A 27,296-nucleotide genomic window follows, 5' to 3' on the forward strand; every position below is an offset into this window, starting at 1 on the left:
TCATTTCCCCCACCCCCAGCTCCTGGCAACCATCATTCCACTCTGTGTTTCTATGAGTTTGGCTTTTTAAAAAATAGATACCACATATAAGTCATATTATAGAGTGTTAGTCTAGCTTCCATCACTTAGCATAGGGTCCTCAAGACCTAACCATGTTGTTGCCAATAGCAGGATTTCCTTCCTTTTTATGGATGAATAATATTCTAATACATATGATATATATTATATGATATATATGTCACACCATACACCACATTTTCTTTATTCATTCATCTGTCAACAGAACTAGGTTTCCATGTCTCGGACATTGTAAATGATGCTGCAATAAGTAATATTTGCAATGCTGTAAATAATGAGGGTGCAGGTATCTTTTCAAGATAGCGATTTTGTGGGGCGCCTGGGTGGTGCAGTCGGTTAAGCGTCCGACTTCAGCCAGGTCATGATCTCGCGGTCCGTGAGTTCGAGCCCCGCGTCGGGCTCTGGGCTGATGGCTCAGAGCCTGGAGCCTGTTTCCGATTCTGTGTCTCCCTCTCTCTCTGCCCCTCCCCCGTTCATGCTCTGTCTCTCTCTGTCCCAAAAATAAACGTTGAAAAAAAAAAAATTCAAAAAAAAAAAAAAAAAGATAGCGATTTTGTTTCCTTCAGATATAAACCCAGAAGCAGGATTACCGGATCACAGGTAGCTCTCTGCTTAACTTTTTGAGGATCTTTCCACACCGTTCATATTGTTTTCCGTAGTGGCTGTACCAAATTGTATTCCCACCAACAGTGCACTAAGTTTCCCTTTTCTCCACATCCTCTCCAACACTTGTTATCACTTGTCTTTTTGGTAGTTGCCACTCTAACAGATGTGTGGTGATATCTCAGAATGCTTTTGATTTGCATTTCCCTGATGAGTAGTGATGCCGAGCATCTTTTCATGTACCTGTTGTTTGGCCCTTTTTTTTTTTTTTAATTTTTTAATGTTTATTCATCTTGGGGGGGGGGAGGGGCAGAGGGAGAGGGAGAAACAGAATCTGAAGCAGGCTCCAGGCTCTGAGCTATTAGCACAGAGCCCGATGTGAGGCTGAACCCATGAACCATGAGATCGTGACCAGAGCTGAAGTCAGATGCTTAACTGCCTGAGCCACCCACGCACCCTCCATTTTTAATCTGGTGATTTGCTTATTGTTGAGTTTTAAGAGTTCTTTGTATATTTTGGATAACAATCTTCTATCAGATATGTCTTTTGCAAATATTTTCTCCAAGTCTGTGGCTGGTCTTTTAATTCTCTTGACAGTGTCTTTTGCAGAACAGAAATTTTTGTTATAATAAAGTCCTCCTTACCAATTCTTACTTTCATGGATATTGCCTTTGGCATTGCATCTAAAAAGGCATCACCAAATCCAAGGTTATCTGCATTTTCTGTTGTGTTATCTTGTAGTTTTATTGCTTTGCATTTTAATTTAGGTTTGTGGTCCATTTTCAGTTAATTTTTATGCAGGGTGCAAGGTCTGTGTCTAGACTCATGTTTTTGCATGTGGATGTCCAGTTGTTCCAGCACCATTTGTTGAAAAGACTGTCTTTTCTTCATTGTATTGTCATTTCCAAGATCTTTGTCCAAGATCAGTTGATTATATTTAGGTAGGTCTGTTTGTGGGCTCTCCATTCCACTAATCTGTTGGTCTGTTGTTTCACCAGTACCTCTCTGTCTTGATTATTGCAGCTTATAGTAAGTCTGAAGTCAGGGAGGCAGTCCTCCAACTGCCTTCTCCTTCAATATTATTTTTTCTTGTCTGGGCTTCTCTCCCTCTCCTTTTCCCTCTCCTGGGGTCTCCTTTCTCTCTTACCTCCTCTACGTCTCTGTGCTGCTACTGCCTCTCAGCTTTCCTCTCTTCTCATTTTCTTCTTCTCTCTCTTTGTCCCTTTCCTGTGGGGAACCAGGATGGGGCACAAGAAAGATGGTGAAAATGTAAATTCTGCCTCTAATACTTTAATTGGGATGGCAAGTAACTCCTAAAGCTCCCTAGACCCCAGGCTCCTCACATATAAAGCCTGGCCCCTCCTTCCTTCCTTCTCCCTCCTTTCTGCTGTTGATTCTCAAATCACACCGAAGGCTGTAGAAAACAAAACCTTCACAACCTCTCCAGCACTCCACTCACATAGGACGTTTGTCTGATTGTATTTACTTACAGTTTATCTAGAAGCTGTCATTCACTTTTTCTCAGTACATCGAATAGCAGAAGCTGACAGAACACAGGTGTGAAAGAGATGGAAATTTCAAGCATTAGGTAGAAGTTTTGAGTGGGTGGCGTAGTTTAGCTTTCCAGTAAAGTAGATCTTGTTTTGGAGCTCTGTCTAGGTCATAATGACTCCTGGGCCCCCAGTGGCAGCATCAGCTAAGACTACAGACCACCTTTATCCATCCGGGATTCTAAGACCTGAAGGCAGTTCTCCTGACAGTCTTGCTGGGAATATGCAAAAAATAGATTCACTTTCTCCATGACCCAAATTTCAAAGTGCAGTTCAACCATAACAATCTGTAAATGGTTGTGCTTTTTCCTAACAGCAAGGGGGAACTGGGCTTCTTTTCTGGGTCCCCTCCTGGACCCAGACAACTGAAAAGGGAACGTGTTTGGGCGTCTCCTCCAGCCCAGTGGGTTCCCTATGCACCTTTAGACTGTTGGCCTCTTCATGCCCACGCACCCCCTTGTAGGAGACAAACCTTTGGATGGGATAAAATATAAGTAAGTACACCCAGAGGCCTAGGGTTGATAGCTTTTTCTTTTTATCCCCATGATCAAATTGCCTTTTCCCGACCACCTCCCCAGAGAATAATGATGGAAGGGTGCTTATTGTATTGTCCCTTCTGTTTTTTGGAACTAGTCCATGTACTAGGTCATAGCAGAAGCAGCCACCTTGGTACAACATGATATCACCCTGGGCCAGCAGGCTGGGGACGTAGTTCTCTCCACAGAGCGAGAGTTCAGAATGGCTATTGGACATCTGTTATTGTGGTCAGCCCAGCATCCATGTCCCATTTGGCTGGTAGCAGATCCCTTCTGCTAGTGGTCAAGAGCCCGGCCTTTGTGGCCTGGGAGTCTAGGTCAAACCCCAGCTCTTGCAGCTTACAACTCTGAGGCCTTGACCAAGACACATTCATAAGTGCCTCAATTTCCCCACCTATAAAAGGAGATAAAGTGCCGATTCAATTAGTAAACAGACATGATGCTGAGTTTAAAACAATTTAACTTATCTAAAGTACCATACCCAACAGTCAACTTCATGTAGCATTTGCTCTTAATATGTTTGGGGTAGGGCTGACCTTGGCCCCGGCTCCAGGCCTGGGCAATGAGCATTTCCTTCCACCTGCCTGTGGGTGGTCCAGAAGCGGGCATGTGACCAAAGCTGGGCTTACCTACAGCGGTTCCTGAGACCTGCTGGGACTCTCCCAAAAGCAGAGTGTTGGCAAAGGATATAAAGTCTGGAGGTCCTGTTGGTCACCTGGTCCCAAGAGGGCTGAGCCAGCAGAGGAGGGGGAGGCTGCCTCTTACAGTGCCCTGTGACTACCAGGTTCCAGCTGGCTGGGAATTTTCAGTTATTTGAGCTGTTCAATTCCCTAATTAGCTTAAACCAGGTTGAACTGCTTTCTTTTGTCCCCTGCAGAAGCAAAACAATCCTGACGCATTCAGTCTGGGCTGGACCCTTGAACAAAGGAGATGTAAAGTCCACCAGCATGGTGTGCGTGGAGTGTGTATGGGGTTGCAGAGAGCAGCTGGGGGCTCTCCTGTCCACAGCCTTTCCTGGCTGCACCTGGGTTCCCAGGGCCCATGGGCCACAAGTGTCACCTGAAGATACATTCCCTTCTCTTGCTTAAGCTGGCTTGAGTGCCCGATGCACACAAGAGTCATGATGAGTAGTATGTTTTCTGTTGTTTGTTTTTAGAAAGTGCAAAGTAGACCAATGTAAACATTCTGTAAGATCCCGGTGTATAATTTAGCCATAGCTAGCTTACTGTCGTACTTGCCAAACAACAGATAACGATCCTAGCAGATGAACATGTGTTTGAAAGACAAAAGTCTCCTCTCCACACTCACTGTCAACAGATGACCAGAGTTAGCACAGACTTTGATAAATGTTGGTGGAATGGAAGCATGATCTCCGGAGACATCTTTCTGCCCATTCTAGGAGGAAGAGGTGGCCCCTCCCTATACCAAAAGTGCCACCTCCACCGCAGTGCAGTGCAAGAGTTGGGAGGTTGGGGGGCACCTGGGTGGCTCCAGCTTCGGCTTAGGTCATGATCTCACCATTGGTGAGTTCGAACCGCTGTCCGGTTCTGTGTTGACAGCTCGGAGCCTGGAGCCTGCTTTGGATTCTGTGTCTCCCTCTCGCTCTGCCCTCTCCTGCTTGCATGCGCACTCTTTCTCCTCTCTCTCTCTCTCTCAAAAATTAATTAAAAACAAACAAAACACACACACACACACACACACACACACACACTGGAGTACTGCTTGGCTGCCTGCCTGAGGCCTGACTCCCCAGCCAGCACCCCACCACCCCATGGGTCAGTGCCCTGTCTTGCTGGATGACCCTGCCACCTCTCCTTCTAGAAGCCCACTGCCATCACTCGGCCCGCACATGATCTTTATAGCTATGCATTTTAGTAGTTCTCCATTACCTAAAAGTTCACTGCATCAAAATTCAAATTCCTTTATATTCTGCCTTGTTCCAGAAAATATTTAAGGCAGTATCTCTCTCTCTCTCTCTCTCTCTCTTTTTTTTTAATATTCTCCATGATCTCACTATAAAACTAGACCTTCAAAATAGTTTTAGAACTCATGCCAAATTATTAGCTCAGTTTGGTCCTGTCATCTGTTGGTTTGAAGGGGATCTCTCCAGGGGGCATCTACTCTGTGCTGGGCACAGGACTGCAGTTGAGACCTCAGTCTTAGGGTCTTAGGTTCAGCTGGGCCTCCAGCCCATGAAGTCAGTGTATTAGTTGCCGAGAGCTGCCATAATAAGGGACCACTAACTGGGTAACTTACAAAACACAGCCTCCCAGTTCTGGAGGCTGAGTCTGAAATCGAGGTGTAGGCCAGCCATAGCCCCTCCAAAGGCTCTATGGGAAGAATCATCCTTGCCTCTTCCAGCTTCTTGTGGCCCGTGGCCTTCCTTGCCTTGTGGCAGCGTACCCCAGGCCTCTGCCTCCATCTTCGTGTGGCCGTCTTCGCCCTGGGGCTCTGTCTCCAACTCTCCCAGTCTTTATAAGGACACCAGTCATTGGATTTAGGGCTCACCCTAATGCAGTACGACCTCATCTTTAAGTAAATCTGCAAAGACCCCATTTCCAAATGAGGTCACATTCACAGGTCCTGGGTGTTAAGGCCTCAGCATATCTTTTGAGAGGACACCATTCAACCCATAACAGCCAAAGCAGCAAGAACAAATGAGGACAAAAATTCAACGAAAAACGTTTTTTAACTCTGGATTTGACTAAAACTCACCATTTTGTAGTGGAAACTGGAATAGGATAGTGGTTGAGAATGTGGGTTATTGGATCATAGTGTCTGAGTTGAAATCCTGCAAAGATCTGTTTCCTTCTTTTTGTGAAAGTAGAATAATAGTAATGCCCACATCATTGGACTGTTTGGAGGAGGGGGTGGTCAGTGAGCTAAAACATCAATCACCACATACAATACCTGCATGTAATCTTTTTAAAAAAATTTTTTAATGTTTATTCAGTTTTGAGAGAGACAGAGTGTGAGTGGGGGAGGGGCAGAGAGAGAAGGAGACACAGAATCTGAAGCAGGCTCCAGGCTCCGAGCTGTCAGCACAGAGCCCAACACGGGGCTCAAACCCACGAACTGTGAGATCATGACCTGAGCCAAAGTCAGACGCTTAGCCGACTGAGCTACGCAGGCACCCCTGCATATAGTAATCTCTTAATAAGACCATCTATTATTAACTCAGCAGTATTTGACTATTCTGGTTTACTTTTTTCCATTTCTCATTTAGAATCTTAAAATTTCCAAAAACAAGAACACTTTAAATAAATCCACTCTGTTAACAGCCTTAAATCAAAACATTGTGTGCTTAGGCAGGTCTTATCTGTCATTTTGTAAATGGGCTACTCTGTGTTCCCCTTCTGTTAAAGCAACAGGGATTATAAATATCAAGTTCTTTTGACATTGGATTCTATTACAGTGAATGATCTGCTCACATGGGTAACCCTCTATGTGAAGGTAAGATGGACTATAAATATCAAGCCATTGTGGCATTGTATAGCCACTGCAGTGAACAGGAAGAGAGTGGCCACTTGATTTATTTAAACTGAAATTTGCCATAATGATAGCAGCATGAGACAACACCAAGCCATCACCCAAGTTCAAGAGCTGTCTACACGGTATGCAGTTAAAATGAATTTTGTTACCGTGAAATTTCACCTGTGGTGATTTTTTTCATTAATGTGGGCCAAGACAAATTGGTTAGACTACTAATCTCCAAAAAGTATACGCCCTCAGGGACTGAATGTTATGAAAGCAAATTGGACACATTTTTCTACTATTCTTGAGAAAGCATGGAGTTGAGAAAAGGAACAGAAAGTTGAAGAAATTTCTTTAAATTTATTGTTAATGTTCCTCTCCGTATTTTTTAGAATGCTTGATTCTAATCCAAGCTACTATGATGAAGGTTTTGGGTTAATCTTTTATTTAACATAATATAGATTAGTATTATAGTTGTACTATAACCTCATTTTACAGATAAAGAAATTGAGGGGTGCCTGGGTAATACAGTCAGTTGAGTGTCCAACTCTTGATTTTGGCTCAGGTCATGATCCCAGGGTCATGGGATGGAGTCCGCATTGGGCTCCTCGCTGAGCAGGAAGCCTGTTTGAGATTCTCTCCCTGTCTCCCTGTGCCCTTCCCCGATGTGTGCACACTCTGTCTCTAAAATAAAAAAGTAAAAAAATTTTTAAAAGAGTAGAAAGATAAATTGAGACATAGACATTTTCAAAAAAATTTTTTTTTAACATTTATTTATTTTTGAGAGACAGAGAAAGAGCGTGAGTTGGGGAGAGGCAGAGAGAGAAGGAGACACAGATCTGAAGCAGGCTTCAGGCTCCCAGCTGTCAGCACAGAGCCTGATGCGGGCTTCGAACCCACAAACTGCGAGATTATGACCTCAGCCAAAGTCAGATGCTTAACTGACTGAGCCACCCAGGTGCCCCTCAGAAGATATTTTTTAATCTGAGACTCTTAATTACTATACACTAGAGTTTAAAGTGTCATCAGAAAACACATTGCCTTTAACTTCTAACCCAGTAGCACTTCTCAAACATTTTGGTGTCGAGATCCTTTATGCTCTTTAAAATTATTAAGGACCCCAAAGAACTTTTCTTTGTATGGGTTCTATCTACTGATATTTATCATATTAGAAATTTTAAGTTTTAAGAAATTAAAACTTAACGCAGTGGGGCTCCTGGGTGGCTCAGTCAGTTAGGCGTCTGACTTCAGTTCGGGTCATGATCTCACGGTTTGTGGGTTTGAGCCCCGTGTCGGGTTCTGTGCTGACAGCTCAGAGCCTGGAACCTGCTTCAGCTTCTGTGTCTCCCTCGCTCTCTGCCCCTCCCCCACTCACACTCTGTCTCTCTCTCTCTCTCTCTCTCTCTCTCTCTCTCTCTCTCACTTGCTCAAAAATAAGTAACCATTACAAAAAAATTATAAAAAAAGCCCAACACAGTAGATTATATTGTTAATTCATTTTAAGGTAACAATTTGACTTCTGTTACACATTAGCATCACAGCAATGACATCATCATGTGTAGAGCACTTCTGGAAGACTCCATAGTATACTCTTGAGAGAATGAGCAAAATAACAAACATCTTAGTATTATTATGAAAATCGTCTTGATCTTGTGGATTCTCTAGAAAGGTCTCAGGATTCCCCAGGAGCTGAAGGCCAGACTTTGAGAACCATTCATCTAAACCATTCCTACATCTGCATAACAAAACTGTGTTTTTTGTCCAAACTACTGCTTTTAAGGAATAAATAAGAAGAATACTTGTAAAACTCTGAGCTTCTAACACTAAATATATATATATATATTAGATATGTTATCAATTTTCCTGTTCTCTTTAACATTGAAGCAACATAGGCAACACAAGAGTTTGTGTCTGAGGGGACTCTGGAAGCTGGTGTCCTGGGTTCTAATCCCAGGTCTGCCACTTAGCTGCATGGCCTTGAGGGAGTCATGTAGCATCTCAACCTCAGTATCCTGTCTATAAAATGAACAGGTTATTCCCATTGACCTCAGAGGCTTGCTGTGAGGATTAATTGAAATAATCTCTGTAAGGGAAGGGCTTTCCCAGCCCCCTCCCAGGTAACTTGGGGCCGTGTAGCTGGGCTGTGGCCACTGGGATGAGGACCATGTCACGTCCCTCACCCCAGAGCCCTCTCTTGCCCATTTCACACCCTCAGAGGCGGACAAACTGGAGGAGCTGGATTTCTGAGTCCCTGGATTGTGACGTGAGCAAGAAATAAACCTTTGTTGTGGTAAACCACTGAAATTTTGGAGTTTACTCACTATTGCAGTGTTTGTTGCCTGGCCTCTCTTCACTAATACACAAGGACCGGCCATGTGAGTGGAAGGACAGGACTCTAAGGGGGTGACATTTCAATGGAAGTTTAAAAGATTAGGTGGGGTGCCTGGGTGTCTCAGTCGGTTAAGCATCCGACTTCGGCTCAGGTCATGATCTCGTGGTCCGTGAGTTTGAGCCCCACGTCGGGCTCTGTGCTGACAGCTCAGAGCCTGGAGCCTGTTTCAGATTCTGTGTCTCCCTCTCTCTCTCCTCCTCCTCCACTCATGCTCCGTCTCTCTCTTCCCAAAAATAAATAAATGTTAAAATCAATCAATCAATCAATCAATCAATAAAAATAAAAGATTAGAAGTTTCAGAGAGTAGAAGATTTGAAGGAAAAGGCTCCCTAAAGGTGGGGGCAGGGAGGCATTCCCAGCCACGGAATAGAAAATGCAAAAGCCTCCCTCACCCCCGCACCCTGACCCCCATCCCCGGCAAGGGGAGAAACTTTCCAGAGACCAGCCTCAATCAAGGGGGACATGGCATGAGACCACTGTGAAGACTAAGTCCCACTGAAACCTTTGTGGTCCCCAAACCCCACTAACGGCTCGCAGCAGGTGGGAGAAACGTCTCTGCATCATCTACCCAGCCCCTCTGTGGGAGCCACAGAGCCCTGCGTGACACCGCGGGGTGAGGCTGGCTGCCCTGGATGCCACTCATCTACACTCAAACAGTGACAGTCTTAAGCACATGCACGAAGCCTAAGGAATAAAGATCGGGTTGGTGTCAGTAAAAGATGAGCGTATATAGTCCTGGCATTACCACCTTCACCACCGTCCTTCTCAAGTTCTGTGGCTTCTCAGTGTCCAAGTTTTCATAGGGCCTGGCTGCCGCAGAGCAGAGGGGAGCCACCCAGCAGCGTGCTCTGAGGGAATGTGCAACATAATAGCAACGTGTGGGTTTTTCATTCTGCCAGGGAAGGAACACCTGTTCACAGCCTTTTGGCCTGTGAGCCCCATGTTCTCCTTCTTCAGCACAACGGAGGCAGCAACTTGGGGAGAAGTTTTCAGTGTTGCCTCCCGGTGGGTTTCGAAAACACAGCTATGGTATTGAAAGAACTGCTGAGTAAATATCTGTTGAATGAACGAACGAACGAACGAATGTTACGATTCAGAACCAGAACCATCATACCACATTACTGCCCACCTTACTTCAAAGGTGTTTAGTTCAAATTCCACTTATTAGACACTTCTGAGTCAACGGTGCCTAAGAGTTCGTAACAGCTTTCATCTTTTACACGTGTTTTAACAGCCTGGGGTTCAGCAATACCCATGGGGTGGTGCCGTTTGGTAAGGAACTGTTAACTTTATCTTTTGATGATTCTGGGGAGAGAGATGGAACCATTGGCCTTTCATTTGCCTGTGCTTGTTAATTTATGTGTAACCATCAAAGTGGATACATTTTACATGAGATCAAAAGAGGTCATCGGGGCACCTGGGTGGTTCAATCCGTTAAGCAGATGACTTTTGGCTTCCGCTCAGGTCATGATCTCACAGTTTCATGAGTTTGAGCCCCGAGTTGGGCTCTGTGCCCACAGCTCAGAACCTGCTTGAGATTCTCTCTCTCCCTCTCTCTCTCTCTCTGCCCTCCCTCTCTCATGTAAATAACTCACAGCAGCGCCCCTCCTCAGAAGACGCAGGGCATTTGGAGTTTCCTGATGGGTATAAGGATGTTTTCCAGGTGGGATGATGGAGGTAGAGTCACGTGCACACGTGACCAGGGAGGATGGGGCCCTGAGGGTCCAGGGCAGGACGCAGGCAGCTGTCCACAACCTTCAGACAGCTTTGGCCCACAGAGGCCTTTCGTATCTCCGACACCACGGTGTTTTGTTTTTTTAGTTTTATTGTCAACATTTAAGAGTACGGAGGTATCAGGTAAAAATCAGGGTCTCAGGCTTTCTTTAAAAATTTTGAAATATCTGGCCAAAGTGGGTCCAAATGCCCAAGATAGCGACGAGCTAGAGCTGAGCCAGCCCTGCCCTCACTGGACGGTACGCTCTCTCTTCAGTTTGCCACAATACCCGCCCCCCCAATCCCTGTTCCTTATTGCTTTGCCCTTAGCCGCCTTCATTCACTGACAATACTGTTGGGGTTTGTGAAGGGACCCCAATAAATAGCATCTCTGCTCTTCCTTGGGTCCTAAACAAGCTGAGAAATAAGGCAGTATATAAAACTGGAAGCAAAAAACGTCTCCTTTATTCACTGAGAACGAAGCAGTTGGAAGGCATGGCTTATGTCAGGCAAAACCAAGCTGACTCAGCCGGCTGCATTCAGGGGTCGCTGGATCAGGACAGGCCTCCCACGTCATTCTTACAGCACGGAGCAGCAGCAGAGAGCTGAGGTTCTGCGTGCACGCTTGTCCCCCCCAGGAGAAAAGAGACAGAACCGATCCACATGTCAGGAGTTTTGTCTTCACGGAGCGTGTCAGAGGGCAGAGAGCATGGCAGTCAAGGAACTGCCAGAGGAGGGAGGGAGCACTCCTCACTGACCTGGCCCTCAAAGGCACTGGGGCTGATGAAGGCTGGAGGAAGATTCCTTGTCTCGACAAGCTAAGCATAGAACTCGGGATGTGCTCCCATGCTTGTGGTGATTTTCTTCAGGGGGCCCTTAGATCAAGGTAAGTAAATGTGGCAACCTTCAGCAACCATGGAAACAAAGTTTCTGGAAAGAAAGAAGCAGCACTCACCATCTACTGGGGTAAATCAACTGGAATGAAAGACATTGAAAACAAGAACAATAGAATAAAAAGACAAAGAACTGAAAGGGAATCCAAGATGTACTTTATGATATAGGCACTAAACTTGCAGGAAAACAAGAGAGAGCCCCAACATAGACTGGCCACCAGTAGAGTCTGAGGGCCGGTCACGGAGGCATAAGCTTGTTCATTGAGTGCTGGTAAGAGCCACACACATTCCCAACTGTGCCAAGTATGTAACGTTAACCCCTTGAGAGATGAAGAAACCGAGGCCCCGAGTGATTGATTCGATGGGGCCAGTGGAGGGATTGCAGGGCCAGTGTCAACGGCTCCAAAGCCCTTTCCCTCTCCCTGCCTGTCCTTTTGGCCAAGAGTAAGCTGCTTCCCTGAGGGCAGGGGCAGGCTGAGGCCAGCGAGGTGGCCAAGGCAGGGCCTTCAGAGAGCTGCAGGGCTGAGTCAGAGCCCTGACAGGGCTGGGAACTGGGAACTGCAGCCTGCCCTGCTGCTGGCCCTGGCCTCTCCCTGCTGATACGCTGGCTACCTGGGGTCTGTGATGCTGTGACCTGACCTTTCCCACCCTCTGGCTGCCCACTCCCCACAGAACAGACATGGGGAAAAGGGCATGAAATCGGCCTCCACACACACGGTGTTTGACCCTCTGCTCCATCAGCAGCAAGTTTTCCACAAAAGAGGGAGAGCTATGGGGCACGATTTTGTTGTCGGAGCTTCCTTGACTCTTGGTTTATTTGTGAGGCCGCCAGCATGCAAACCTCAGTCATACCTACACAGGGTCGTGTTCACTCAGTGGTTCTCCAAGAGATCAACTAGGGAAAATCCCTTAACAGGGAATGTTTTTAGAAGGAACATATGGGGAATCAAAAAAAGGGCTAAATATAAACCTGTATTTACAGAACGGAATAAGGAGCAATGGAAAGCCGAACAGAAAGCTGGATGGAGAAGTTTTCTCCTAAAACAGGTTTTTTCAGTGGGTGTGAGTGTGCATTTTGCAGTATATGTGAATTTGTAGAACACTAGAGTTGCCTGTAATTGAACAAACAAACAAAGAACAGCTTCTGATGCCAAAAATAGTTCTGATGCCAGTCATATTATGGAAGTGCCTGAGGCCACTAACTTCATCAGAGATAAAGCCCTGTGGGGGGCGCCTCAGTGGCTCAGTCAGTTGAGCATCTGACTCTTGCTTTCCGCTCAGGTCACGATCTCATGGTTCCTGGGATCAAGCCCCCAGGTCAGGCTCTGCACTGACCGCGAGGAGCCTGCCTGGTATTCTCTTTCCCTCTCTCTCTTTGCCCCTCCCCTGCTTGTGCTCTTTCTCTCAAGATAAATAAACATTAAAAAAAGAAAGAAACCCACTTGATTGTATTACAGACATAGACATGATCAAATGGAGCACAGACTTTTAAAATAGAAGTTCCAGGGGTGCCTGGGTGGCTCAGTTGGTTAAGCGTCCGACTTCAGCTCAGGTCATGATCTCATGGTTGTGGGTTCGAGCCCCACGTCGGGCTCTGTGCCGACAGCTCAGAGCCTGGAGCCTGCTTCGCATTCTGTGTCTCCCTCTCTCTCTGCCCCTCCCCTGCTTGTGCTCTCTTTCTCTCTCTCAAAAATAAGTGAACATTAAAAAAAAATTTTAATAGGAGTTTCATATTAAGGGCATTTATTAGGTAGCTAAAGCAACTCTGAGAAATGAGTTACGTCATTAATGCTGAAAGAAAAACGAAACAAACCCTGAAGTTAGGGCACGTTGCAGGCGTGAAAGAAATTTCCATGGCCCAATGAGGGTGAGGAGGGAATGAACAACTATGTATTGAGCAGCTACCACATGCTGAATGGGTGACAGGCATCCTCTTGTTTGACCTTCATGATGTTGCTAAGATGAGATGATTTCTCCCCTCCCTGGAGACTGAAAAACCTCAATATCAAAGGTTATATTGCCAGCGTACGGCAGGCTTGCGATCCAAAGCTAGTTCCGATCCGTTGTCTGGCTCCAAAGACCCTTGCCCTTTCAGATACCGCATGGCCCTTCAGGGTGACATCAGCAGGCCCTGGGCCTGACTTTCTCATGCCTTCTCTGTACAGAGACTTCACATGTTTGCACAATAAATACTTCACTCACTTGGATCATTCTGATGCAAAATCTAACCTCAAAGGTGGGTCCTCATGGTGCTTCTGCTTCACTTTCCTTTACTCAAATGTCAAGGCAGTCTTTGAACACACAGATTAGCCACTGATTGCTAGATAGCAGAGAATAAGAAGAGCGAGAAAGGCTTCTGGTAGTCTGTCTTCTCTGGACTTGGCCCTCATAGAAAGTTTGCATCAGAGGGCACAGCATTCATTTTACTGAACAGTAGTTTAATGGGCCCGTCTAGGGGTGCCTGGGTGGCTCAGTTCGTCAAGTGTCCAGCGTTGGCTCAGGTCATGATCTCACAGTTCATGAGTTTGAGTCCCACGTTGGGTCCTGTGCTGACGGTTCGGAGCCTGGAGCCTGCTTCGGATTCTGTGTCTCCCTCTCTCTCTGCCCCTCCCCCGCTCATGCCCTGTCTCTCTCTGTCACTCAAAAATGAATAAACGTGAAAAAAAAAAAAGTGCCCATCTACAGCACCCCATAGAAAGTGCCTACTTATACAGCCAGCTGCTCGGCGGTAGAGGAGGTCTCGCTGCCTAAGAAATGTATAAATAGTCCACCTGCTCAGACAGGAGACAACCCACTTTCCTGCAAGTACCCTAGAGGGCTGCATTCTAACGTGCAGAGCCCAAAAGACAGTATCACTGAGCAGCAAGAAGGAACATTGGAACTGCCAGTTCTCTATGTCTTTTTAATCTCACCCTTTAAAATTTTGAGTTTCATGTAATAGGTTTATATGTACTTAATACATGGGTATTATAATACATGCATAGATTTTGTTAGTAGAGGTAAGCTGGAAAAACATGCTTGAAAATTGCCAACGTAGGTGCAAAACCAAAAAATCTTGGGGCCTCTCTGCCTAGAGGAAGGTGAGTATCAGAGGAGGTGGTGACAAAAGCTTGCCCCTGGATTCCTAAGATCCAAAAAATAAACTCAAATTGCCTGGGTCATGGTGCAGGGAGAGGTGAACCTGCCAGAAGCAAGGTACAACTGGACGTCTCCCTGCGTTTCTTTTTCCCACTGAGGATGATACCCTGTGAAACTACCTGAGAAGCAGGTGGATCGTGAGTCACAGAACTGCCCTTTTGTTACCCGAGTAGCCCTGGGCTGTGGCCCCCAGGACCCTGAGAGAGACCAGCCCTCCTTCCCAAGCAATAAATTTTGCTGGTCAAAGGAGCAAATAATAAAAGACATTTAAAAAGTTCAACATCACTTGTCCTACAAGAAATGTGCATTAAAACTAGTAAGAATACCCTGTTCTTCAACCATCAACTACATAGATTTCAACAAATCAGTAGTTGGCCAGGGTGCAGAAACAGGCAATCCCATGCACGCCCGGTGGGTACGTAAATGGGCAAAAACTTTCTGTTGGCAATTTGAAAATACTGACCAAGAGTTTGAAAAATACATAGATCTCCCTAACCATCAATTTCTCCTCTAGGCACTTTTTGAAGAAAATAATCAACTTTGTATAAATAAAGGTTTAAATACATAAAAGCTTTTTTTTTTTTCTCCACTTTTTAATTCTACACACACTGGTATCTTTTTTGAGGCAGACTCTGTGCTAGATGCTGTCACACAACAAAAAAATAAAATAGGGCTCTGCACTCCTAAAGATCATTAATGATCACAGTGTTATTTATAATAGGCAAAAATCAGAAACTGACAAAAATGACCAAAATCAGTGTTGTTTGTTGTTTTGCAGTTATGAATTCCTGTGCAACCATTAGAAACTATATCGTAGAAGACACTGTAAAGTGTTCACATCAGGTTGTTTGGGGAAAAAAAACAGTTATCAAAACTGTGTGTACATTGTATGTCTCATCACGGCCTTGAGTGCCCAGAGAAGGGTCACAGTTTAGCCTAGCATTTGAGACAGAGGTAATTTAGAATGAACAGACTTCTTTTTAGTGAGAAACAAAATAGAACAACAAAGCACTGGGAAATAATGCCCATCATTTTTCCTATTTCATGAATGTTTTCTGAGGATGATTCAAGGAGAAACTCTCAAAGCAGGTAACAATGGCATTGATGGAAGATTCTCAGAGGCAGTAAGACTATGTAAGGAACTACTGCCCAACTAAAAATAAGTATCTCATCCAATATTAAAAAGAATCTCCAGCAAAATCAATAAAAAGTCCCTAAGAGAAATGGGCTTGCTCAGACATTGTTGGTACAAGGGCACCTTTATTACAAGCTTTTGAGAAGGCACTTAGCAGTATCTATCAAAACTCAATGTCACTGCCATAACCTAGCAATTTTATCTGTAGGGATATACCTATTGGAGTATTTATACCTGCATGAAAAAAATTTAATATGGAAATGGAAATTAACCAGCACATGTATAATGGGAGTCCACAAGGAGACAGAGAAAAAAGAAGCAGCAAGAATACTTGAAATAATGGCTCACATTTCCTAAATTTGATGGAAAAGATTAATGTGCACATCCTAGAAACTCAACAGACTCTAAATGGGATCAACCCAAAGAGATCCACACAGAAATACATCATAGACAAACTCTCTAAAGCCAAAGATGAGAGAATCTTGAAAACAGCAAGAGAGAAACGACACATTATGTACAAGTGACCCTTCGTGAATTAACAACAGACTTGCTCGCCCGAAACTGGAGGCCGGTAGTCCATGGGATGACCTATTCAAAGTGCTGAAACAAAAACAACAGAATTGTACATCCAGCAAACTACCCTTCAAAAATGTACTACTGGAAGACATTCAAATATACAAATATAAACAGAATCCTGAGAAAATTTGTCACTAGTAGATCTGCCCTGCAAGAAACGGTCCAGAGAGTCCTGAGGGCTACATGCAATGACCCTGGACAGTAACTGAATCCACATGATGAGATAAAGATCTCACCCTTGACCATATTGGGTACTAGAAATATGGAGAAAAAGGCCAGACATAACAAATTTCTGGTTACCTTATCACCTTCTTACTCGTCAAGCTTTACACACTGATTTTTAAATGTGATATCCAATAAATACCCAGTTATATTGAATCAGCCTGAAGTTCCATTTGGAGAGCTGATGACCCATACTTGTTTTGACTTGGTGGCAATTGGAGCTTGGAGCTAACCGCTCCCTTTTGTATGACTTAGCACAACCTAAGAAGTAACACCAGCAATAATAACATCATCATGTTACAATGAAAGTCTAATTGGGAGTATGAACAGAAGTGCTAGTGGCCAAGGTTCCTATCTACTAGTTATGTCTTATTGGAAAGCCTGACCCAAGAATCTGACAATCACAGAGGATTATCTTTCATTTTACCATTATTTGTTCACAGTTATGCCATCTGGCTCATATAACCAGAAGAAACTTGGCATCCACATCCAACTAGAATGACCGTCAATTTTCAAAACATCCTATTTTCTCTTTGCCAAGAACAAAGTGACAACTGGTCTCAACGTGGAAGCACTCATCATGTAAAACAAATGACTTGAGGGGGGAGTATTTTTTAAGAAGATAGGGTTGGAAGAGCATTTTGATGTCAACAGATATCTCAAACTGTGTTCTAACAATATAATTCATAATTTTTGTGTTTGTCTCTGAATTTTCCCTTCAATTGAACAAATACTTTTTGAGCACCTGCTGTATAAAATAGAATGAGCCAAACACTAAAAGGCTACCAAGCTATATTGGTCAGGAAATGGCTCTAGCTCTATAAGAAAGAAAACATCAGATTTCAGTGGCTTAACCTAATGGAAGTTAATTTCACGCTCACTTAGGAGCTCAATGATGCTGTCCTAGGTCAGCAGGCAACTTTCTTCCACCTGGTGATTCAGGGATTTGGCCTCCTTCTGTCTTGAGCTCCTGCCATCCCCTAGCACATCAGAATCTTTGCTTCAAATTGCCTAAGAGGTAGGAGAGTAAAGAAAGAATGCACACTTCTTAAAACACCCAGCCCACAAGCGACACCTGTCATTTCCACTGGCATTCAACTGGTAAGAACAAGTCACCTGGGCAGACCTGTATGTAGGATATTGGCCAAGATGGTCCCTGGCTGGATAGTCACTTCCTTGCAACAACTTTATACTCAGGAAGGAGGGGAGAGTTCTGTTATTCCTATTGTGTAAGATGTAGTTTCTATCTTCAAAGAACCTTTGTCAGAGTAGAGAAAAAAGTCCACTGGAAAGAAATGTCATGCAGGAGGTGGCATTTGGGATGATCTTCGATTGACAGACCTGCCAGACCATGTTGGTAAGAGGGGCATTCTGGATGGTGTGATTGTCACTAACAAAGCATGGAGGTGAGGAGGGAATGTTGGGTAACTACTTTTCCTGGAACATAGATTTGCATAGGGGAGAGATCAAGCTTAAAAGTTTTGTTAGGTCACAGTTATGTAAGGTCCTGAATGTCGAGATAAAGAGTTGGAATTCTATGCTTCCTTTATCATGATTATCATGCATTTTTAACACAAAGTTTCCAAAACAATGATAGCATTAATCACCAACAAGTAACAGTCACAGACCAGACAATACATTCACTGTGAAAGAATTTCATTTTTCAAATGGTAACACTAATGACAGCATCATATTACATTCACAGGCTGTAAAAGATTTCAGAAGTTTGCATCTGTTCCCATGTGTCTTGCTATTTGCAAAATACAATCCAAACATTTCCATTTCACCCTTGCTCCTTCACCCAGGATTATCTCACATAGTTATCTAGAGACGCTGAGGGTAGCTTTACAGGCTGGCATCACAAATCAGCAGGCACCTCCCCTCGGGTGGGGCAGAAGACCTTTCCAGGGCTGTGAGGTCTGAATACTGTTGACACAAAACGAACAAACATTTTTAGAATCTCTAAAAAGTAAGAAAGTCTTATTTGAGTCCAAGTTAGGACAGCTGCCCAGGAAACATCCTCTTTACAGGGAAGCAAGTGCTCCGGAGAATGAACAGTATTAACAGAACTCTATGCTTTTTACATCTTATGAAAACTCAAAAGATTATAGATGAACATATAAGCAGGAATCACAAGTTCTAACATCAAGGAATGCGGGGAGTGGGAGAGCATCGGTCGATATTGTAAGGACAGGATGATTTTCCTCTAGGGCACTCGCTGACAAAGCAAATGTGCAATATATGCTTGGTGGGCCATAAATCAGGCTTTTGGTATAAAGTTTATGTACATTCATGCTGACTTAGAAACCTAAAGTGGCTTTCCTTATATGTCAGGTCTGTAGAGAGTTTTTCTCTCGTCAATACCAACCCCAGTCACTACATGCTCCATAAATGGGATTTCCCTTCATCTTCAACAGGCATTGTAGTTACAATGTCAGGATCAACGCTGATACATAAATCATACCGGAAATTTAACCGGTAGAAATATTTTGTCTAAAAACATTCAGATGCAAAGGGACAGGAGGGGCACATCCAACGACGTTGGGGAGCTTCAGGAAAGCAGTAACTGGACCAGAAACTGAAGTTTTTCTATAGGCTTAAATTTAGGTTTCTAACTGTAGTGTCGTGTGAATCGTGATTTTGCTGTATATCCCTGTGGCTTTAAAGTTGGCAGTGGCTTTAAAATATACACAAATGGGCCGTTTAAGAAATTCTGATTGCAGGTGGGCTCTGTCTTCATTGTGCTCACGTATCTTCCCTTTTTGGAATGAGGTAGAGGAAAAGAGGCAGACAGACTACAGAGACATGCAGCCTTCGTCTTCTATAGCATTTGTTCTTGAAATTTGTTCTTGAAGCTCTTTGACCTATGTTACCTGGTACCTATTTTGTTGACTTTCATTTAATGTAATGTGATTATTGCAAAACTTTTTTTTTTTAATGTTTTATTTATTTTTGAGAGAGAGGGAGACAGAGCATGAGCACGGGAGGGGCAGAGAGAGAGGGAGACAGAATCCATGAAGCAGGTTCCAGGCTCTGAGCTGTCAGCACAGAGCCCGACGGGGGGCTTGAGCCCGTGAACCATGAGATCGTGATCTGAGTCGAGGTCAGACACCCAACCGACTGAGCCACCCAGGCGCCCCTGCAAAACTGTTTTTAAGCCATTGTTACTTTGGTTGAAAATAGTCTAAATAGGGGCACCTGGGTGGCTCAGTCAGTTGAGCCTCCCACTGCAGCTGAGATCCTGATGTCACGATTTGTGAGTTTGAGCCCCACATCGGGCTCCTTGCTGTCAGCACAGAGCCTGCTTCAGATCCTCTGTCCTTGCCCCCTCTGCCCTTCCCCTGCTTGTACTCTCTCTCAAAAATAAATAAACATTAAAAACATAGCCTAAATAGGCATGATAGAAGCTACAGTTTAGTTATACAGAGCTCTTAATATTATATGCTTAACCTTATTTGCCTCATAAAATGAGACAATTAAAAGCAATAATTTTCACAACAATCAATATGTTAATGAGTTCACATTCATAACCATTTTTCCCATCATAAAATAAGCAAAAGATTTTTTAAAATATCTAAAGTTGGTGAGGACATTGTGAGATGAACACATTCACTGATGCTATTGATTTAAATAAGCGCAAACTTTCTGGAAAGCAATTTGGCAAAATGTATCAAGGGTTTAAAATGTCTATTCGGGGGTGCCTGAGTGGCTTAGCTGGTTGAGCATCCAACTTGATTTCGGCTCAGGTCATGATTCCAGGGTCATGGAATCTCTCTGTCTCTCTCTCCCTCTGCCCCTCTTCCCCACTCATGCACACTCTCTCTCTAAAATAAATAAATAAATAAATAAATAAATAAATAAATAAATAAATAAATAAATACATCTATTCCATTTGTCTCAATTACACACACACAGAGCAGAAAACATTCTCCATGGTGTGTGTGGGGAGGGGGGGATTGGGGGGGGACATTAATGATGGTTATCCCTTGATGATGGGATAATAGGTAGTTTTCACTTTGGAATTATATTTAAAAATTTTATCCCCACTGAGAAAGTATTATTTTTATGATTATGGTAAAAATTCTTTCCATCATTTAAGAATATTTATAAAGAATTTTAATAAAATATATTCAGTGAGAACAATGCCATATTTTATAAAGAATATAATATCAACTTACTATATTTGTACATGTGTATACATACAAATATATAGTCATTTGTCTAACAGATACATCTATTTTCTAAGGCTGAAAATGAGGTACCAATGAGCTAAGTCTAAAGTCATGTTTATCAATAAGTGTTAGGGTTGTTGGGATATGAATTATGGATTTAAAATCTTTCTCATTTAAATTTCGGTTTCTCAGCACTGAGCTTGTACTACTTTTAAATTCAGAAAAGAACGCTTAAAAATCAAATAGAAAAATCTCTGAAGAGCATGATTATATCATTTTATTCACTGTAGTCAGGTCAGCTTCCTCATTTGTAAATTGAGGGGATTAGACTTGATGTTCTCTAAGGTATCTCTCAGGCTTAAAAGACTCTAAGGCTGTGAACCGTATAGCACATACCTAATAAATGATTATCAAAACAACGACCATGTCTATTGTAAATCTAAAACAACTCTGACCTTTAGGTTCACGATATAACAAAGAGAGCATGGCCTTAGCATTAAAAGTAACTTGGCTAGCATCCTGGCCGGGTGTCACTTCCCTCATTAGAAAAATGAGGGTAATAACTCTTCTGTCAAAGGATTGGAAAGGGGTTGAAAAGTGGCAACAAATCTGAAGGCCTTTGCATGCTGGCTGCCTTGCAGTAGATGCTTCTTAAATGATACTTTACACAGTAATCCAAGATCTGGTCGCCTATCTGCCAGACCACACTGGACCGTCATCAGTTTGTAGTCCCTGGATCTAAACTCCCATTTTGGACCCTACATCAGAAGCAGAGGGTAAGCTTTGTGAGGGCTGAGCCATTTCAGCTTTGGGAAGTTGAGACAGCGGTTCGGGTGGGACCCGAATATGGCAGGCCATGTCACTGGGTCTCTGGAGTTCTCTTGTCCTGTGGGAAGAGAAGTGGGCAGCACAGGGAGTCAAATCACAGAGGAGAAGCCTGGTTATGTGTTTGCCTCCATGCTGGCTTGCTCACCTGCCTGCCAGACCTTCTTCCTTCTCCCCTCCCTTCCTTCAGAAAATATTGCCACTACGTGGCAGTCTCCATGGTTGGCATCAGAGTTTGAATATTAAATAAGATACTGACTCTGACCTTAAGTAGCTTATTGTCTGGTAGGAGAGACAGATAATAAAAATCGCAGACCCACCTCATCAGCCCTGCACACAGGGTAAATTGATGGTCCAGAAGTGAGAGAACACAGTGGTTGGAGGGAATAGTGCGCTTCAGGACGTGGTGAGAGAAGTCCTACCCAGGACAATTCCCTCAAGGTAATTTTTCTTTCTGGCAGGGATAGATTTTGCTCCAGTCGTCAAGATGTGTTTGAGGTAGGGAGGGGAGCACCCTGTCAGGAACAACATGTGAAAAGATCAAAACACGGCTCCTCCATTAGAAGACCTCATGAAAATGAGCTCCCCACAGAGAAGCATATGAGGTACAGAGAGAAGGGAAATGAGGCTTGCAACCAGATCATGGGGGATGTAGACCAGGCTTAAGAATTAGGAATGACAACTCAACAACAAGAGAACAAAAAACCCGATTAAAGAATGGACAAGGGCCTTGAATAGACATTTCTCCAAAGAAAACATACGAATGGGCAACAAACATGAAAAGATGCTTCATTTCAAAAGTCACCAGGGGGTGACAATTAGTGAGGATAATAGAAGTGTTGGTGAGGATGTGGAAAACTTAAAACCTTTGTGCACTGTTGGCAGGAATGTAAAATAGAATAGCCACCATGGAAAACAGTATGGCAATTCCTCAAAAAATTAAAAAATGGAATTACCATATGATCCAGCAATCCCACTTCTTGGTATTTATCCACAAGAATTGAGAGCAGAATCTTGGAGAAGTATTGATACCCCTACACTCACAGCAGCATTGGTCACCATAGCCAAGAGGTAGGAACAACCCAAATGTCTGTCCACGGGTGAATGGCTAAGCAACATGTGGCAAACATGTACAATGGAATATTATTCAGCCTTAAAGAGGAAGGAAATTCTGACACAGGCAACCACATGGATGAATGTTGAGGACACTGTGCTAAGTAGAATATACCAGTAACAAGAGCACAGATACCGCATGACCCCATTTATGTGAGGTATCTAAAGTTGTCAGGCTCATAGAAATAGAATGGTGGTTGCCAGGGACTATGGGGAGACAGGAGGAGGGAGTTATTGTTTCATGGGTACAATTTCAATTTTGCAAGGTGAAAAAGTTCTAGAGATCTATCATCACACAACAATGTGAATATAGTTAACACTTAAGTATTGTACACCGAAAAATGACTAAGATGGCAAAGTTCGTGTTATGTGTTTTTTACCACAATAAAAAAGAGAGAATTGGAAACAGTCTCTTGAAGGCAGTGGACCATTCCCTGGAGCATTTTAAAGCTGGGAGACACATGGCCACACTTGCATTTTCCGTAGTAGCCTCTGGGGAAAGCGTTTTCCAGATCAGTGATAGAACAGACTGGAGCCTGGGGAGACCAGCTGGAGGGACTTTGAGGGTCCAGACATGGGCTGATGAGAGTGTGACAAGCTCAGAAAGAAACAGGAAGGAGATGTGGCAGTACGAAGGAATGCAGGTATGGCTGAGAACACTATCATTATTCCGCCTGCGCAATTCTGGGCATTGTCCAACTTGGTGTGTTAGTATATTGCCCAAAGAGATTGTGAGGACTTCTTGTCAGGAATCACGTTAACTGCTTGTGGTGGTTGTTCTCTATGATTCTGAGACAGGGTCCTCTCCCCACTATAATTCCCTCTCTTCCTTTTTTCTCTTTTTTCTGTTTTTTTTTTTTTTTTTAACAGTAGCACCGATTCCCTAGTACATCATCTTTCATATTCAAAGTTGCAACTCTCCTAAAGCCAGCTAAAGAGAGTCTTAATTCAGGAAATATCTCTAGAAATTCGGTAACTTTCCATTTATTTCTCTTCTATCTGATTCTAGGGAATTTTCCAGTGATTATATCATCCTCCAGAAATGCATCCTGGGTGAAAGCTTTTTGAATCTCCACATTTGAGAAAAACCATTGTAGTGAATGTTTCCCTTCATACCAATGCATTAACATGTGATTTCTGGAGACTGGGTGTGTCCCAGTCAGTGGGCATCTTGAAGGATGAGGCCACCCTCAAAGTCAGGTGCTGGGGGTCAGGATACTTTCCAGTGAGGGACTCTGTCAGGCATACCATGTTCTCAGCACAATTCATATTTTGCCTCAACAAAATAGCATAGTTCTTTATGTTGTTGGCTTTTGGAATTACTTATGAAATGTGGACATCACTGAATACCAAAGGCCAAGAATAATTTCTTCTAAATTAATCATGAGTGACCTTGGTAAAATAACATTGCTTGTTAAAATCATATTTAATATTGCAATTTACAAATTATCAACTTTCTTGTTTTTGTCCTTTGATATTTCATTTATTGCTTCCAAGCTTAGGTAAATTACAGTTCCTCTAAAGATATCATAACTAGGGGCGCCTGGGTGGCGCAGTCGGTTAAGCGTCTGACTTCAGCCAGGTCACGATCTTGCGGTCTGCGGGTTCGAGCCCCGCATCAGGCTCTGGGCTGATGGCTCAGAGCCTGGAGCCTGTTTCCGATTCTGTGTCTCCCTCTCTCTCTGCCCCTCCCCCATTCATGCTCTGTCTCTCTCTGTCCCAAAAATAAATAAACGTTGAAAAAAAAATTTTTTTTAAGATATCATAACTACTAGTTTCTGTTTTCTGCTACTTTGCTATGACTTGATTTATATGTTTAACTGTCAAATCTATCTAAAGTGGGTTTTTTGGTGTAATGTAAATTAAATCATTTTCCAATATTGCTAGCACCAAGAAGTAAATCCAAAGGGAGTTTTCCTTCTCTAGAAAGCAGATCATTTGCATGTTTTGTAAAATGCTTAGCACAGTATAAATTTAACCCATGGGGAAAAAATGTTTTCACTCCACATCTCCGTTGGAAAATATTTGAAGTACAGCAGTCATATACCTAATTTTCTTTGAAGGAAATTTTGGATAGAATCCAGGAAAACTACCCTTTGTAAAACAGATGAATGTTTCATCTGAAAACTTGGTCCACTTAAAAAAATTAACTGCCAAGCATGTTTAAGTGTCTGTGTTAGTTACTGTGGTACAAATTATATTCAATAGAAGTTTCATGCTGAGAAAAACCATGAAGTACAGAAGATGAATGCCTTCACTGTGATTATTCTCTTCAGGAGCTAGAAAATAACTACTTAGAAAGATTATGCATGAGGGTAATTGCCGTTTAATGGAGAAAAACTGAGGAAAATAATTATAAGCGTGCAGAAGATATTTCTTAACCATCTGTCATTTAAAAAATAAGAAGAAGAAGAAAAAAAGAAAACAGTACACTTTCCAGAAAGACTTGGATGTGATGCCAAAAGGCAATACTCTGATGCTACACACACAAAAGGACTTCCTGCGAAGAATTCTGGGATTAACTACATGTAGATGACTTCTAGAGCCATCGCCAATATGTGTTTTACTATTACAGTCAGTCACCTTTATTTGGCATTTCTACGTAGCCAAGGTGGGAGAACACACGCAACTAAGATGTCAGTAATTGGAAGGAGATGCCAATAGAAAGACATTTCCTCCTACCGGGAAAATAAAAGTAGGGCCAATGGAGAAAGGCAACCTTTGAATTTCATATTTTGTTTAATGCATTGGAGAAATTTTCGTGACCTAATAAAGGTCTATATTTATGGGGCTATAAAGGCTTTCTTCAGATAATATTTTATTGATGTTCTCTTCTGTTGAAGCTGGGATTCTTAAGTATATTCTTAAGATATTAGCCCCTGCCACATGCCTGTCAGTTCTTCTCCCCTGCCTCAGAGAAGCTGACGCTCTGGGGGCAGAGGAAGGAGCGATTCCGTGAATTATTCAGCATGACTGGTTTGCTGTTGTTCAATAATATAGGATTTAATAACCAGACAAGACAACAATACAAGAGATGTTGTGAGGCAGTGTGTGATTAAGGGTGCAGCTGGAAGTAATCTCTCTCTCTCCTCTGAATTTCCAGAGCACTTTATCTATGCCTCTTATGGCACTTGCCCTTTTCTCACTGATATTACTGTTACTTTCTTTTCCCCATACTAGAGAGTGAACAACTGGAGGGCAAGCTCCAGGTCTGACTCATCTCTGATCCCCGTGACAGAGCCTGCACCTGCCTAGTGTTGCTGCAAGTAGACATTTGTTATTTGAATCAAACAAGGAACACAGAGAATAAGTTATGAGCGTGAAGGGGATGAAGTGAGATGCGTGGGTTTGTGTGAAGATTCTCATGTCGGACAAAAATAGATTTAAAACAATAAATGCTGGAAGCAAACATTGTTTTTAACCTCTGTAGCATCCATTCATCCTTTTCGTGTTGAGAACACATTGATTTTCTTCTGAGGAACCACAGCTCTGCTATTGTATGTCCTTGGTTGGACTGTGATCAAGGGGGCCTACCCTTCCTTGGCCTGGATAATCACACCCTCATGGAGTTAGAAGTCAGACAGAACAAGGACAAAAATTGCCAGTGACTCATCCCAGTGGTAACCTATCCACTAGGATAATGGAGATTGGCCATTCGGCTGCCATTTCTTGGCAGATTAAAGATGGCCACTCATTCTATATCAGCCTTCTCATCAGGAGGCAGAGTCTATGTTCCCTTCCTTCAATCTGGGCAATATGTCCCTTCCCTGATAGAATAAATGGAAGTGACCATGTCAGTTTCAGTGCCTAGGTCTTCACAGATTGGCAGCTTCTGCTTCTTGTCTCTTGGAAGGTGCACTCTTGGAGCTCTGAACCACCATTTAAGTCCAGCTACCTGGAGGCCGCCATGCTGTGAGGAAGCTGAAGCTAACCACCTGGAGAGATCCTGTGGAGAAACATGCCCAAACAGCACCCAGCTCTCCTAGCCATCCTGGCCCAAGTGACTAACCTGTGAGTGAAGAATCCTTCCCATGACTCTACTCTCAGAAGCCATCTGACTATAACTGCATGAGTGACCCCAAGAAGAACTTCCCAGACGAGTCCATCAAACCCCAAACCATGAGAGATAACAATAAATTGTTGTTTTAATCCACTGAGTTTTGAGGTGATTTGTTACACAGCAAGATAGCTAGAACACATCTAGACCCTGCTTTTCAGAACACTGTTGTTCAACTTTCCCTCAAATGCTTCAAAAGAGTCGTCTTCTCCTCCGTTAGAATTATAGTACTGCCTTGTGTTCCTGTAACACGGTCTGATGTTCATAAGCATGCTGATGTGCATCATCTCATCTGTTCTGTACCTCAATTTCTTACCAAATGAGGCTACAAGGTACTTTCATCATAGGGTAGATATGAGGACAAAATGAATACCTGTAAAGCACTTCAAACATTGTCTAGGACATGGAGCACCTGGGGGGCTCAGTCAGCTGAGCATCCGACTCTTGATTTCAGCTCAGGTCATGATCCCAGGGTCTTGGGATTGAGCCCTGGATCGGGCTCCATGCTGAGCGTGGAGCCCGCTTAAGATTCTCTCTCACCAGGGGCACCTGGGTGGCTCAGTCAGTTAAGCATTTGACTTTGGTTAAGTGTTCTGACAGTTCGCGAGTTCGAGCCCCGTGTTGGGCTCTGTGCTGACAGCTCAGAGCCTGGAGCCTGCTTCGGATTTTGTGTCTCCCTCCCTCTCTGCCCCTCCCCCGCTCACTGCCTGTCTCCCTCTCTCTCTCTCAAAAATAAATTAACATTAAAAAAAATTTGTTTAAGTCTCTCTCTCTCTCCCCACACACACTCCTCTGCCCCTCTCCTCTGCTCGTGCGCTC

The 27,296-nt window shown here is 43.5% G+C and overlaps 1 protein-coding gene and 1 long non-coding RNA gene across 2 annotated transcripts in view; both read left to right on the plus strand.

The window, feature by feature from the left end:
* LOC123596933 overlaps positions 1-27,296 on the plus strand; it is a 48,037-nt gene that overhangs the window by 3,179 nt on the left and 17,562 nt on the right. The window lies entirely within an intron of this gene.
* LOC123599381 lies at positions 20,999-26,575 on the plus strand. The gene is made up of 2 exons (XR_006713126.1): positions 20,999-23,064; positions 26,274-26,575. It is a non-coding gene; the product is annotated as an uncharacterized LOC123599381 (long non-coding RNA).

The sequence above is a fragment of the Leopardus geoffroyi genome, chromosome C1 (genome assembly GCF_018350155.1).
Source record: "Leopardus geoffroyi isolate Oge1 chromosome C1, O.geoffroyi_Oge1_pat1.0, whole genome shotgun sequence".
Taxonomy (NCBI): Eukaryota; Metazoa; Chordata; class Mammalia; order Carnivora; family Felidae; genus Leopardus; species Leopardus geoffroyi.